The sequence below is a fragment of the Macrobrachium rosenbergii genome, chromosome 26 (genome assembly GCF_040412425.1).
Source record: "Macrobrachium rosenbergii isolate ZJJX-2024 chromosome 26, ASM4041242v1, whole genome shotgun sequence".
Classification (NCBI taxonomy): Eukaryota; Metazoa; Arthropoda; class Malacostraca; order Decapoda; family Palaemonidae; genus Macrobrachium; species Macrobrachium rosenbergii.
In genome coordinates, this window is record NC_089766.1 from 8,676,008 (window position 1) to 8,692,629 (window position 16,622).

Here is a 16,622-nt window from a genome sequence, read left to right on the forward strand (position 1 = left end):
AGAGAACCAACAATGGTCACACAAATGAAACAACAAGGCTTGGAAAGCGAGAACGATTGTTCCCCCCAAGTTCTTCGAGAACAAAGACGGCGCCTAACCTCAAGTTCTCCTTGAACAGAGATAGTGATCTCGTATTCTTCAGGGCAGGCTTATCAAATCCTCGAGAGAATACACTACAAAGGCAGACTTAGCCTATATCAGGATAAACAAGATCCTCATTATCGGATGAACAAGAACATGTATTGTGTATATTTGTCGTTGACAGGCCCTGGTCTGAAGGGCAGCCCACAGTACAGAACACGTACAGTAGTCGGACAAGACGACAGTACAGCACTCAGGCAAGAACAGAACACGTACAGTACTCAGACAAGACAAAAGTACTGCAGTACTCAGACAAGAACAGAACACGTACAGTACTCAGACAAAAGTACAGCAGTACTCAGATAAGGCAAAAGTACAGCAGTACTCAGACAAAAACAGAACACGTACACTACTCGGACGAGACTAAAGCACAAGGAATAAAAACAGACGATTTGCTCTTCAAGAGAAACGTGACCCAAGGTCTTAAATAAACGTGAATAAGAGGCAATGCTTTGCACCAGAGAGACGCAGAACGCGTGCCAAGGCGTTCACTTAAGAACGGAAGAACAGAATGGAGAACGAGCGGCCTCGCATTCCCAAAAGAACAGGACGTGACCCAGACTTCAACAGCAGAGACTGTTCTGCGTGTTCCTCTATTAGAAGAGAACAAAATAACATCAAAACCAAGAACGCGCTATCTCAAGCTCTGATTAGAATTTAACCCGGATTTATACACGGACGAGTGAGACAGCTTCCATTCAAGATGGACGAAAAGTTCCCTGAATTCGTTTTGTAAAATAGAAACAAACCCTTGTAGGGGGTAGTGCCGTCAGTGCAACTCTTGAAGGCCCCTAGGTGCAGCCCCTTTCATTCCTTTTACTGTACCTCCATTCATATTATCTTTCTTCCATCTTGCTATCCACCTTCTCCTAACAATTATTTCATAGTGCAACTGCTTTGAGGTTTTCCTCCTGTTACACCTTTCAGACCTACCTACTCTCAATTTCTTTTCCAGCGCTGAATGACTTCCTATGTTCCAGTGCTTGGCCTTTGGCCTAAACTCTACATATAGACCATTCAACTAAGCAACAAATGACCACGCGTTCTCATATTCTGAAGAAAGGAAAAACATTACCTGGGCCTACCTCTTGAAAAAACCTAAGATACATCTATAAACGAATGTTAATTTTTTTTGGGGTTAGGCAAAGAATCAAATGCTCCCAAGCTGTGACGAAAAGAACGCAACCTGTACCTATCCCAGAACCATTCAAGTCTGCCGAACACGTGACTTGACTACTACTTCTTCTTCTTCTTGTTGACAAGAGCTCGAAGGCAACCGCAGACTCAACAGACGACGCTCGACGTAGCAGCAGCAGCAGCAGCAGCAGCACCAGCAGTAGTAGCAGTAGGACAAGTCAATCCCAACTTTCTAAATTCATGAGGTGGGGTCATTCACCCTGGTCGCGCAGCCGAGACGGACCCTGGCAGAATGTTGAAATACTTGTAAAAACTTCAATTATGAATTCCAGCGTGTTCTACTCGTACGTGGTTCGCTTTTGATTTGATGTTATTGATGATGACGGTTGGCTTTTATTGTTATGCTCGCAGCGTTCTGAAGGCGTCAGACAACTGGCAAGATTTTTGAAAATTGGCAACATATGATAAAAGACTAACGGCTTTACGTCATTATTTGACAGCTCCGAAAGCCCGCTGCCCTGTACAGTAAGCTTCCTACATTATTGAAATGCCTGTATGTGAAACGATAAAATAATGACAAACTAACGAAGAAGTTTACATAAAAACCAAAAATGTACGAGAACAAGTGAAAATGGTTAAAAAGTGAATGCTCGTAAGTGATACGGTAAAATAATGAATTAACAAACAAATAAAAAGAAAACAAACAAATACACAAGAACAAGTGAAAATGGTTTAAATTTATGACTACTTTCAGTCAAACCGAACATATATAAAAAGAAATTCTTTTGTTAACACAGTTACACTGAAAACTATCAAATTTACACACTACTTTTTCAACCACAGCCAAAGGAGAAATAACACGAGCAAAGGAGCCGTTTCAAAGGCACATCCCGTCTACTACTACTACTACTACTACTACTACTACTACTAATGGAAGTCATTGTCCATATTGGCAAACCTTCCCATAAAAAAGATTGCCTTACCATAACTCATGCTTTATGAAGGTCACCCAAAAGTAATGAGAGAGAGAGAGAGAGAGAGAGAGAGAGAGAGAGAGAGAGAGAGAGAGAGAGAGAGAGGGGCGAAGTGCTCCTAGTGTTTCTACTAATGAAAATCTTTCTCTCTCTCTCTCTTGTTTTTTCTTTATTTCTCTATCTATTTATCTCAGTCTCTCTCTCTCTCTCTCTCTCTTTATCTAGCGAGAGAGAGAGAGAGAGAGGCAGAAGTGATCGAACTGTTTCTAGTAAAGAAAATTCTCTCTCTCTTAGTTTTTTCTTTATTTCTCAATCTATCTATCTCTGTCTCAGTGTTTTCTCTCTTTCTCCCTTTTCTATCTAACTAGAGAGAGAGAGAGAGAGAGAGAGAGAGAGAGAGAGAGAGAGAGAGAGAGAGAGAGAGAGAAACTATTCCTGCTAAAAGAAAACTTGACCTCAACGAAGTGAAATGACCAATAATTCACACAAGACTCCCGAAGAAATAAATCAATACTCGAGCGAAAGAAGGGTCAATATTATTTCGCCCCATCTCAAATATTTGTCTTTTCTCAAAACATCACGTTTTTACGGTCCGTGGATATATATCACTCCTGTCGCCCTCCATCGACGAACCGTGGAAACAAATCCACCGGTTAATCTATTTCTACGATTTTTTTTATAAGAAACTAGTAAAAAATGCGACGAAGTTTCTTCGGCGCGATCGAGTTTTCTGTCCAACGGCTACAGCGTATAATCAAGGCCACCGAAAACAGATCTATCTTTCGGTGGTCTCGTTATAATGCTGTATGAGCCGCCGCCCACGAAACTTTAACAACGCCCCGGTGGTGGCCTGTGTCATATCGTTGCCAGAAGCAGGATTATGGCTAACTTTAACCTTCAATATAGAAACTACTGAGGTTAGAGGGCTGCAATTTGGTATGTTTGATGAGTGGAGTGTGGCTGATCAACATAGCAATTTGCAGCCCTCTAGCCTCATTAGTTTTCAAGATCTGAGGGCGGACAGAAAAAAGGGCTGACAGAATAAAGTGCGGACAGAAAAAAGGGCTGACAGACAGACAAAGCCGGCACAACAGTTTTCTTTTAGAGAAAACTAAACTGAGGTAAATCCTGAGACTAAAATAAAAGTTAGAAATGGTACGATGTCTTGCAACGGGAACTTCGGGAGTTCAGGCGAAGATGCAATGCATTGCTGCTCTTATACAATTCTCCTTGTATTTTAATAATTTGCTTACAATACTATTTGTTTTTTTATTTATTCGTTAATTTTTTCTGTTTTTCTAATAACTGCTCTCTTCTTTCTGTATTTCCCATTACATTCTGCTACTTCTTTCGAATGAACGCCATAATATTCTTTGGAAGCTTGAATTTCAAGTCATTGGACCCCTTTGGTGGGCTTGTTCCATATGAATGGGGTTCATCTTATGAATAATAATAATAATAATAATAATAATAATAATAACAAATAATAAAACATATGTATGTTACTCTATAAATAGGGTTCATCTTCTGAATATATATATATATATATATATATATATATATATATATATATATATATATATATATATATATATATATATATATATATATATATTATACAGTTACACTCCTATCAGCCTTTCAACTTGACGTAATTAAGATGCAAAATAATAATAATAATAATAATAATAATAATAATATAAAACCACACTATTTTGCAGTCCCCGTAACCTATAACAAAGATATTCAAGGCCTTATTATATCACAAAACAGAAAAAAAAAAAATGCCAAACCACAAAAACACAAAAATTACAAAAAAAATAAAAAATTACAAAATACAAAACCACCCGCAACTCAAAACACTACAAAATACTCACATCACTCAAACATGCAGGTGGGTAAAGCTGGCTGGCTTCTTGATGGGACAATATAACGGCGTGTGAAATTCCTCTTATTTTTTATATACCAGGGAAATGAAAAGGAGGATTAACCCCCTGGCCTTAGGGATACGGAGCGACTACTATGCTCTCGGGAATGGATCCTATGGCTTATATCCTTGACGGCCTTTCCGATTTCAATTCTTATGCTTGGGTGTAGGAAGGGCGAATTTTCTTTTCAGAAGTTTTACTGACTAATTGTGAAGATATATACTTTTGATTTTTTTAATATTTTCTTTTTTATATTTCTAAAGATTTTCTCTTTGTCAACTGTATAAATTTTAAATTTTCAAAAGGATAGCAATGACGTCACAACACAAGTTTGTTTCTTCACAAAACCGAAGAACAATCTGACGCACAATTTCTCACAATGTCGACACAAAAGTACGATTTTTTCTTTATTCTGTTAATTTATTTATTTTTAACAATTACGCTGACAGGCGCAAACAATGGAAGGTGTTCCTTCCCGAGTGACTTTCGGATCGAGACGAGTGCCAATAGGTGGGCAGACCTCCTAGCACTCTCTTCTTCAAGTGGTGAGGAACAGAGAAACACTTTTTTCTATCTTTCTCTTCTGAAAGAGACATTACAAGACGTGAGAGAGAGAGAGAGAGAGAGAGAGAGAGAGAGAGAGAGAGAGAGAGAGAGAGAGAGAGATTTAGGACCAAGGCCAAGCGCTGGGACCTATGAGGTCATTCAGCGCTGAAAAGGAAATGGACAATAGGAAGGTCTGAAAGGTGTGGTTGCACTATGAAACAATTGTTAGAGAGGGTGGAAAGTCAGATGGAAGAGAGAATATGAAAGGAGGTACAGTAAAAGGAATGAAAGGGGTTGCAGCTAGGGGCCGAAGGGACGCTGCAAACACCCTTAAGTAATGCCTACAGTGCACCACGTGAGGTGCACTGACAGCACTAAACCCCTACGGGGGTTAGGAGTAAAAATCTCAACATGACAAAAAAAACAAGATTTGGCAAAAAAAAAAAAAAAAAAAAAAAAAAAAAAACACAATCCAGGCATAAACTATTTTCCTCTTGAACGTAGCAAGAAAAGACAGTTAGAATGTCAACGGTACTTGAAAAAAAAATGGATACTAGAGCATAACAGGTTTTTTTTTCTTAAACACAGCAAAAATATAATCGCTAAAACTGTAAATTCTGTAAATAACCTACGGCGGTTATTCACCAACATTGAGCAACATAATATTGTAGTAAATATTGTGTGTGTGTGTGTACTGACGTATAACTTTTTTTTATTCAACCAATTACCATGTCAATCCTGGTGATTCTCATCACAATGTATCTTACAATTATGCAATTATGCTCCTGACTGACTTTCCCGTTCTTTTAATGTTCTTTGATCGATTTTTGGAAGCTGACAGCATCTTCAGCAAAGGCAGAACATATCTCAGTCCAATGATACTTTGATTCTACCATACAATTAAAAAAAATCCCTTATCAAAAAAATAAACTACCGGCAGTGGTTACCAAACCAGAGAGTATCCTCCACTCAATTGTTTAAATCCTCCTTTCTAAATTTGAAAGTCGAATCCACTCTATTTTAAATCCCTCTTTCTAAATCTGACAGTCAAATCAACTCACTTCTTTAAATCCCCCTCTCTAAATTATAGAGTCAAATCAAATCAATTCTTAAATCATCCTTTCTAAATTAGAAAGTCGAACACACCCAATTTTTTAAATCCCTCTTTCTAAGAAAGAAAGTGGAATCCACTCATTATCTGAAATTCCTTTCTAAATCTTTTTTAAATCCCTTTCTAAATCTTTCTTAATCCTTTCTAAATCAGAAAGTCAAACACCCACTTTTTAAAATCCCTCTTTCTAAATCTAAAATGAAAATATTTAATCACTATTTTAAATCCCCTTTCCTAAACTAAAAAGTCGAATCCATTCACTATTTTAAATACCTCTTTTTAAATTACAAATTCGAATCCAATAACTATTTTAAATCCACCTTTGTAAATTAAGAGTCGAATCCAGTCATTAGTTCAAATCCCTTTCTAAATTTGAAAGTAGAATCCACTCAATATTTTAAAACCCTTTCTAAATAAGAATTTCGAATCCACTCACTATTTTAAATCCTTCTTTCTAAATTAGAAAGTCGAACCTACTCACTATTTTAATTCCTCCTTTCTAAATTAGAAAGTTGAACCAACTCACTATTTTAAATCCTCCTTCCTAATTTAGAAAGTCGAATCCACTCACTATTCTAAATCCCTCTTTCTAACTCAAAGTCGAATCAACAGTTCTTTAAATCTCCCTTTCTAAATCAGAAAGTCGAATTAACAGTTCTTTAAATCTACCTTTCTAAATCAGAAAGTCAAATCCATTTATTAGTCTAAATCCCCCTTTCTAAATTAGAAAGTCGAACCCACTCACTATTTTAAATCCCTCTAAGTCGTAAAATCAACCGCGACAAGATTTTGAAAGCTATCAAGACCCCTCGAGCGAAACTAAAGGAACGATATATTACAATTAATTCGCTTTATTACGTCAACCGGCGTCCCACCAAATCGCTATAAATTCACTTTCTTTTTTTCTTGAAGATTTAGGCTTTGTGATGAGGATTTCATTTATGTTCTATTTGATAATTTTTGTATCAACGAGCAACACTTCAAATTTTTTATTTTTTTTACGTTTTTTTTTAAATAAAATAAGAAAGAATGGGAATTGACATAATCTTCCTCAGCAACGGATTATTATTATTATTATTATTATTATTATTATTTCTCTATTTTTTCTGAAATGGACAGTGGAAATCATAAGTAAACAGGCTGAAAATTGTCACAAAACAATTTTTCTTTAAAGCAACACATAACTCAAGAATTTGTTCCGGTTTAAAGCAACACGTAACTCAGGAATTTATTCCGGTTAAATCTGATTTTCTTAACGACGATCAAGAATACAGTATAATAGTTTCAGTCAAATCTTTATCCCGGTTTTTTTTTTTTATAAACTTAAATTCCAAATCAAAATAGTGAATAGGCCTACTGTACAGCAGTCCCAAACTTAAATTCCAAATATGAATACTGAGTAGGCCTACCGGACATCAGGCCCACGCGGGCCTTCAAATTCCCCAAATTCTTAGGAACCAAGAATAATGCGCAAATTATGAAGTAGAATAAAAATAATTTAAAATCTAAGAAGAAAATGACAAATCAAAAGTGATTTCAAGTCAATTTCGTCATTCCCGTTCAATAATAACTCCATCAACAACATTCCTTAAAATAAACACAAACGGCTCCACACAACCACGCGCGGTCCAAGGAATCCCTGCTCCAAGATCACTATCCGACGCTGGAGGGCATTGAGGTCGCCATAACAAAAATCTACGCCATTTGACCAAGGTCACACGGCACGTTGGGAAGATTTTAAAAAGAGGTATATAATCCCAAGGCAAACATGAACTGAAATGACCAAATGAACGCGACTTCACGGTGATGCATAACTCGTAAAACAAAACTTTTAAAAGTGTGACTCGATAACACCAGCAGCACTTTCTGTTCACAGCACAAATTCTGGGGAACATGAGTCTACGCATGACTCATGAAATCACTTTAGGTGTATGCTCAAAATATTCGACAAGCACGTTACCAGCACTGCAGTGCTTTTTCGTAACATGAGCATAAAATTCCACACGAATTCGTCGATTCAATACCATAAATTACATCACAGATATAAAGCGTTCATCGCCCCATCGCAGAAGAACTAGGTCTAGGACAAATTCGCTGGGATTCGTTTATACCTGATGGGAAACAAGACTTAGGATGTCGTAAGCAAACACACTCGCACGGACACTTGACACGATCACGGCTCAAGTTCTACTGAAGACTGGTTTCGCTGGACCCCAAGGCACGACCGGTAGTACGAACGCACAAACATTAGCCCGCCGATGAGATGCGGTTGCCACTTACTCCCTTTTTTCTTTTTTTTTCTCTCGCACTCATCGGACGAATGAAAATTTTCTCTTGGAGCCGGATATGCCAGATGCTGCTAGACGATTATCTCAAGGAGTTATGAATATGCATCATTCACGCATGCGTATACGATGCTCAGCCGTTTCCAAGTATACAATACGCCTTGATAAAACTCTGAATGCTTCTAATTCGCGAAGGAACCACGTAGCCAATCACACCAGCCCAAAACTCCTAACCTTAAGTCGGACAAGATTATGTTGTGGCGGGAGAAAGCGAATATCACCCTTACATACGAATAGCGTTAGGTTCAAAATCGAAGGACTGAATGGCACCAAAGGTCGGTTGGTTTGGAGGTATTGGAGGAGGGAGGGGGGGGATTATACAATCCTGAAAGGAGGTTGTTGGTTGGGGGAGGGGATGTTGGAAGGGGAACCTCAACACCCAGCACCGGTCAACACATAATCCATTCCACTTTAACTCCCCCCAACCACCCCCACCCCGCTCAAAACCGACCGGTTGCGCCCAAACCATAGAAGAGAAGCCGCAAATACTCTTTCCAGACCGTAAATAAGCCTTAATTTCCTTCATATATAACCAGAAAAACCATAAAAAGGCCAGAAAATCCTTCCTTTCGATTCAAGAACCACACCTTGATCGCATCCAGCTCGATGGATGAACACTGTAAGACCAGTTTTTTCTTTCTTTTTTTTTTTTTTTTGGCCGCGGCAGAGGCACTGACCCTACCTCCGACGTGTTGGCCAAGATTCCCATGCCCACTGACTGACTGTGCCCCTGCGGAAGTGAGAGAGAGAGAGAGAGAGAGAGAGAGAGAGAGAGAGAGAGAGAGAGAGAGAGACTTTAGAAGACTTTCCAAAAGGAAGTATACTTAAAAGAGTTAAGAGTTCCAAAGAGGAAGAGAGAGAGAGAGAGAGAGAGAGAGAGAGAGAGAGAGAGAGAGAGAGAGATACTTACTGCACAAACAAGGAAACAGAAAAAAACACTATAGAAAAACATTCGAGTTCTAGATCTTTCTCTTCTGAGAGAGAGAGAGAGAGAGAGAGAGAGAGAGAGAGAGAGAGAGAGAGAGAGAGAGAGAGAGAGAGAGAGCTGGAAACACAGCATCATCATGAGTTCATGATACAGTGAGGATGACGTCACTGCTATAAATAAGATCCCCACAGCTGTCAGGAAAGGTCAGGTATGTTCGTCCCAGCTAAGACTCATAAAAATAGCAATATGGTATAAGAAACGTCTTTGTTTCTGGTATACGTATGAATATGAATATATATATATATATATATATATATATATATATATATATATATATATATATATATATATATATATATATATATATATATACACATACATATATATACATATACATACATATATATACAAAAACATTATGTTTTTGTAATATATAACACTTATATACATCTTTTTTTTTTAGCAACGCATTCAAAATCAAACATTATTTACCCAAAGCAAATGTGATCATAACCATATGCTAAAGGTCTTTTAGTCATACAGAATATATAAATCTATTTTTATGTATGCAGTTATGAATAGACCCGATTTTTATAAAAACAACATACAAACACACACACACACACACACACACACATATATATATATATATATATATATATATATATATATATATATATATATATATATATATATATATATATATATATATATATATATAAATATATATATATATATATACATACAAACATATATATTTATATATATATATATATATATATATATATATATATATATATATATATTATTAAAATTAGTATTGTCTAAAGCCTCGTCTGTGTCAATATATACCCTTATACAACCTCATGATTAGTAAACCTTTACGTAAAATCCTTAAAAGACCCGTTGTTAACAATCAATTAACCTAGGTATCACTGAACCATAGAAAAAAAATCCTTAAAAGACCCATTGTTAACAATCAATTAACCTAGGTATCACTGAACCATAGAAAATTATATTTAATAATTTAAAAATTACATTTAACCATATTACATTTAATCATTAAAAATTACATTTAGTTGTTTAAAATTAAATTTAATTGTTAAAATTACATTTAGTCATTAAAAATTACATTTTATCATAAAAATACATTTAATCATAAATACATTTTTCATAAAAATTTTAATTTAATCATTAAAATTACATTTAATCATTTAAAAATTACATTTAATCATGAAAAATTACATTTATTCATAACATTTAATCATTTAAAAATTACATTTAATCATGAAAAATTACATTTATTCATAACAATCACTTTTAATAATAAAAAAATTACACTTAACCACAACTCATTTATTGTTTTTCAGTTTATTGCATCGTACTGATTAAACATTCAGTTTTACATACGTCCTTGAAAATGCCAGCTCCATAATGACAAAATACAAAATAAACAAGTAATAATAATAATAATAATAATAATAATAATAATAATAATAATAATAATAATAATCACTGCTAGGATAATTCTCTCTCTCTCTCTCTCTCTCTCTCTCTCTCTCTCTCTCTCTCTCTCTCTCTCTCTCTCTCTCTCCTGAACGGTTGATCCTAATCCTTTGTAAAACCTCTTAAATATTTAATCCTGTTTTGGCAGTTCTACTAATTCTTCAATTGTGTTGGATTCCAGGTACATATGTTTCCTTTATAATCCCCATCTGTCATTTATATGAGCTTTCTTTGCAAACATACTTTTATATTTCTTCAGTCTGCTAAGTAAAGGACATAGCGTCGAAAGGCCTCGCAGCACTCCAGTGTTTCCGTTTCCTTCGTGGATTTTATCTTTCTTTATATATTCATCACGTTCCATATTTTCGTGATTCAGTTATACACACACACACACACACACACACACACATATATATATATATATATATATATATATATATATATATATATATATATATATATATATATATATATATATCTTAGAAATACACAATACCACCCCTCATTCAGAAACTATGAATAAATTCAAAATAATCCGATAACTGGAGAAATTATCTCCAATAATTATTACCTGAGGATCACTCCTTCCTCTCAAACAGAAATTACCGAACCAATTTATAAACTAACCTGATACTTAAAAAAGTACTAATTATTTCAACTGGGAAAAAATATATAACCCACGACCAGATATCTAAATCCGGAAGAAAAATATAATTCCTTTATTCCCAGTGACTCGAATTATCAACTGCAATTATTTTCCCGTCAATGGAGGTGTAATCACGTGATGCGATAAGATTATCCGAAGTCGTTACGATAATTACAGTGTGAAGAAAAAGTTATTAAAGCGACAGGGGAAAGTAAAAGCGATGATTTCGAGAGGTTGGGGACACTGTCGATCAATTAAGATGTGATTATGGATATAAAAATATAAGTATTGTCGTTATTACAGAACGTAATTATTTTTCACAGTTATTATCAATTAATATTAATATCGTTATTATTAGCACTGCTGACAGAAAGTAATGGACTCTAAAGTCGTAAGAGAAATGTCAAAGTGCCAAAGAGAAAGTAAGTGGTTGTCATGTATATCAATGTTTATTTTAATGAAAACAGCATAAAAAAAAAAACATATATATAAAAAATTAAAAAGTTTTTTTAACTTGAGATTAATATACCGAAAACATTTAAAAAAATTTTTAAAAGATATAAAAACTAAATCCCTAATTAAACAAAACAGTTTGGGATGAATATGTAACCTTTCTAACATACATCTGCTCGTTATCAACCTAATCTGGCCTTATGCCAGCGCTGCCTCTTGTTTCTTTGAGCTACCTGTCAAACCCAACCCCCTAAAAAAAAAAGTGTAAAAAGCTGTATGAAACTCTCAGCCACGGCCCATGTGTTGTTGGCATCTACAGCGGTGCCAGACGCAACCATGGCTATCTTTAACCTTAAAGAAAATAAAAACTACTAAGGGTAGAGGGCTGCAATTTGGTATGTTTGATGATTGGAGGGTGGATGATCAACATACCAATTTGCAGCTCTCTAGCCTCGGTAGTTTTCTAAGATCTGAGGGCGGACAGAATAAAGTGCGGACGGACAGACAAAGCCGGCACAATAGTTTTCCTTTGCAGAAAACTAAAACTAAACTCCTGCTGAACCAAAACAGTTTGGGATGAATATGTCACTTTTCTAACATACCCCTGCTTCTTCTAAAACTTACCTGGCCTTATGCCAACAACGTCTCTTGTTCCTTTGAGCAGCCCATCATACCGAACCTGTCCCCCGCCCCCGCGGGTAATACTAAAATATAATAAAACTGAACGGTCAAATCCTTACTTAACCAAAACTGTTGGAATGAATATACCACGTTCTTACCTACCCTTGCTTGTTCTGAAACTTTGCTGGCCTTATGCCAACACTATCTCTCACCCCTTTGAACACGCCTCCATACCCTCCCCTAAAAAAAACTAAACTAAAAAGCTTGACATACAAACATGCATGAACAAACTAAACCAATGCCTTAAAGCAACCGAACTTGCAGTGCAATAAGCAGTTAAGTACCGCCACTTACAGAGTCGTTAGTATCACTCAGAGAATTGCAAGTGGTAAAAATATATCATACACTCAAGTAGAAGAATCTCTCTCTCTCTCTCTCTCTCTCTCTCTCTCTCTCTCTCTCTCTCTCTCTCTCTCTCTCTCTATAACACACACACTCCGGTAAACAGAATCTTAATTACAAGTTGTTGCAAAATTCTAAAAACATCTGCTAGTCAATCTTTGGCATCATAAGCGCGTTGATGATGACAATAATAATAATAATAATAATAATAATAATAATAATAATAATAATAATAATAATAATAATAATAATGGACTGATACTTGTGAATTAACCAAACATAAAAACAGGCGAATATTCTTAAAGCAATTTAATCAATCGACTAATAATAATAATAATAATAATAATAATAATAATAATAATAATAATATAATAATAATAACAATGCACAAACTTTTAAATCAATAAAAAATTACAAATGACTATTCATTATAGAAATTTAAACAAAGACTAATAATAATAACAATAATAAAAATATATTAATAATAATGCACTCACATTTTACTATAACACAATGTATATTCAAGAAAGGAATTTAAACAACTGATAATAATAATAGTAATAGTAATAATAATAATAATAAAATAATCCACTCTTCATTACTGTAATTCAATTAAACAAATGAAAATAAACCTACAAATAATAATAATAATAATAATAATAATAATAATAATAATAATAACAAAATAATAATAATAATAATAATAGTAATATAAAATAAAATAATCCACTCTTAATTACTGTAATTTAAATAAACACGAAAATATATCCACAAATAATAATAATAATAATAATAATAATAATAATAATAATAATAATAATTCACTCTTCATTACTGTAATTTAAGTAAACAAATGAAAATATATCTACAAATAATAATAATAATAAATAATAATAATTCACTCTTCATTACTGTAATTTAAGAAAACAAATGAAAATATATCTACAAATATTAATATTATTATTATTGTAACAACAATAACAATTAATTGCTCATGAAAACAATCACAAAACATCCAATAGCGACATCACTGCGAAGCCATTGCATCTTAACGAGCAAAAATGGCGATGATTAAGACGAACCACTCACTAGGCAGACCACATCCCATTGCACACCTTCGTCAGGTAATCTCTTTTATCACCGCCGATATTATATATGATGGGGGGAGAGGGGGAAGGGGAGGGGGAGAGGAAGACTCTCTTCTAAGACTTTCTCTGGTAATGCTAATGACAGGTGCGGTGTGTCGTAAGATATTCTTTTCCGGACGAGTGTTGTTGCTCAATAATAATAATAATAATAATAATAATAATAATAATAATAATAATAATAATAATAATAATAATAATAATAATAATAAAGAAATATTTCAAAAGCTAAAGCAATATTTATTGAATTATGACCATTTTATTACGAATATTTTACGGAAAATGAACTCCCTTTTGGGCATTTCTTTTCAGTTAAAAAATGTCTCTACATTAAAAAAAAAAACGCACTGGGTACCCACTACCAATTTTAGTCTAAGGTTTATGAACTCCACGGTTAGACTCGCAATTGTCTAAAGTACTAAGGACCATTCTCTATCACCACTAACCCTTACTGCCCTAAAATGGAAAACTGCAGTATCTGCACAATTTTCGAAATTGAGATATGCCACCTATTGGGCCAGTGAAACATTAATACACAAGTTACTGCAGTTTCAGACTGATTCTTCAATGCTGTTCACGAGTATTCAGGGGGTCCCATTTGCAGTATCTGCAAAATCAGTAGTAAAGCAAGGGAAAAACTGCAGCATCTACCATTTTCTCAGTTCTGTATTTTTGCAGACATTGCAGTCTTCCATTTTAGGGCGGCATTCTCTATCACCACTAGCCCTTACTCCTCTAAAATGGAAAACTGCAGTATCTGCACAATTTTCGAAATTGAGATATGCCACCTACGGGGCTCGTGAAACACGAATACACAAGTTACTGCAGTTTCAGAATGATTCTTAAATGCTTTCCACGGGTATTTTAGCCAGTCCCTTTTGCAGTATATGCAAAACAGTAGCAAGGCAAGGGAAAACTGCAGTAACTACCATTTTTTCAGTTTTGTATTTTTGCAGATACTGCAGTCTCCCATTTCAGGGCAGCATTCTCTATCAGCACCAGCCCTTACCTAAGAAAGCACGGAGGCAGTACCTCCAATACAGCCTAATTTGGCAACAGCTCTTTCTCCCCAATGAAAAGTTCCTCCGCTGACAACTGAGTGACGGCATCTGCCAATGCCACTGGCGCAGAATAAAACCAGAACCGAAAGCAGTTTTTGCACACTGGAACAAAGGAGGCTTTCCCCAGTGACAGCGGCATTCAGATCGGAACCCGGGAAAATAAGTGGTCGCGTTCAAGAGAGAAAATGGGAACAGGAAATGTCAATTGAAATGACATCCCATTTGGCAACTTCAATTTATATTTATCAATATACAACGTTTGTTAATTGCTGTATCTATAAATACGTTTGCTCACATTAATGATTTGCGAACAGTGATATTAAAAAAAATAGTCTTACTTTCATATTTAAGGGCTATTTAAAGAATCCTGACGTGCCAGGAAATTTAGAGGAAATATATATATATATATATATATATATATATATATATATATATATATATATATATATATATATATATATATATATATATATATATATATATATATATATATATATTGGGAGGTTCAATTCTCTTACACAAGACTCAGACGATCATCGAAAAAACACACACAAAAAGCCGAAGTTTCTTCGGCGCAATCGAGTTTTCTGTACAGTCGCTGCAGCGTATAATCAAGGCCATCGAAAATAGATCTATCTTTCGGTGGTCACGGTATAATGGTGTATGAGCCGCGACCCATGAAACTTCAACCACAGCCCAGTGGTGGCCTATCCTATATCGTTGCCAGAAGCACGATTATGATGACCTTAATTAAAACAAAAACTACTGAGGCTAGAGGGCTGCAATTTGGTATGTTCGATGGTTGGAGGGTGGATGATCAACATACCAATTTGCAGCCCTCTAGCCTCAGTAGTTTTCAAGATCTGAGCGCGGACGGAAAAAGTGCGGACAGGAAAATGAGTGGACAGAAAATGTGCAGATGGACAGACAAAGCCGGCACAATTGCTTTCTTTTAGAGAAAACTAAAAACGGAAAGGTCGAGGGGTTATCTGATAAAATCCTTCAACAATAAAAACGAAGTATATCTTAAGTTTTATTTCCCGTGTTTCACTGAATGTCAACCTCGAATCCTTAAAGAGAAAAAATCCCCTATGTTTTTTTTTTTTTTTACTTCCATGTAGGCTGGCCTAGATAACACCACTTGAAATGTCACAGTTTAAACAATGTATCAATAAAAAGACAGTAATATACCAACTGCTCTTTAACTCGTTATGATCTGAAGTGTAGTGAGAAATACAAAATACCAAACTCGCATTTTGTGTCTTTTAAAATCGCGAATGATGAAGATATATAAAGATTCTCTGAACATGTACAGCAGAACAAAATCTATCCAGCTACATTTTGACATCAACTTCAGCCATTCCCTTCTTTAACCGGACCCTTAACCCTCACCAATATTAAACAAAACATGCGCCGAAGTATCTTCGGCGCAATCGAGTTTTCTGTAAGCCACCGAAAATGGATCTATCTTTCGGTGATCTCGATATAATGCTGTAAGAGCCTCGAACCATGAAACTTTAACCACGGGGCGGTGGTGGCCCGTCCTATTTCGTCGCCAGGTCCATGATTATGGCTAATTTTAACCTTAAATAAAATAAACATTACCGAGGCTAGAGGGCTGCAATCTGGTATCTCTGATGGTTGGCGGGTGGATGATCGACATACCAATCTGCAGCCC

At 35.3% G+C, this 16,622-nt stretch overlaps 1 protein-coding gene across 2 annotated transcripts in view; it reads right to left on the minus strand.

Moving 5' to 3' along the window:
* The window catches only part of brun (trafficking protein particle complex subunit brun), a 142,342-nt gene that overhangs the window by 118,907 nt on the left and 6,813 nt on the right, over positions 1 to 16,622 (minus strand). The window contains exons 1-2 of one of the 2 annotated variants that reach the window (XM_067128131.1): positions 7,949 to 8,055; positions 4,130 to 4,763 (exon numbers count right to left, since the gene is read on the minus strand). The exons of the other annotated variant lie outside the window; for it this stretch is intronic. The gene's annotated coding sequence lies outside the window, so the exon portion shown is untranslated. Of the gene's footprint in view, positions 1 to 4,129; positions 4,764 to 7,948; positions 8,056 to 16,622 lie in introns of those variants that run through there. 2 annotated transcript variants of the gene reach the window in all.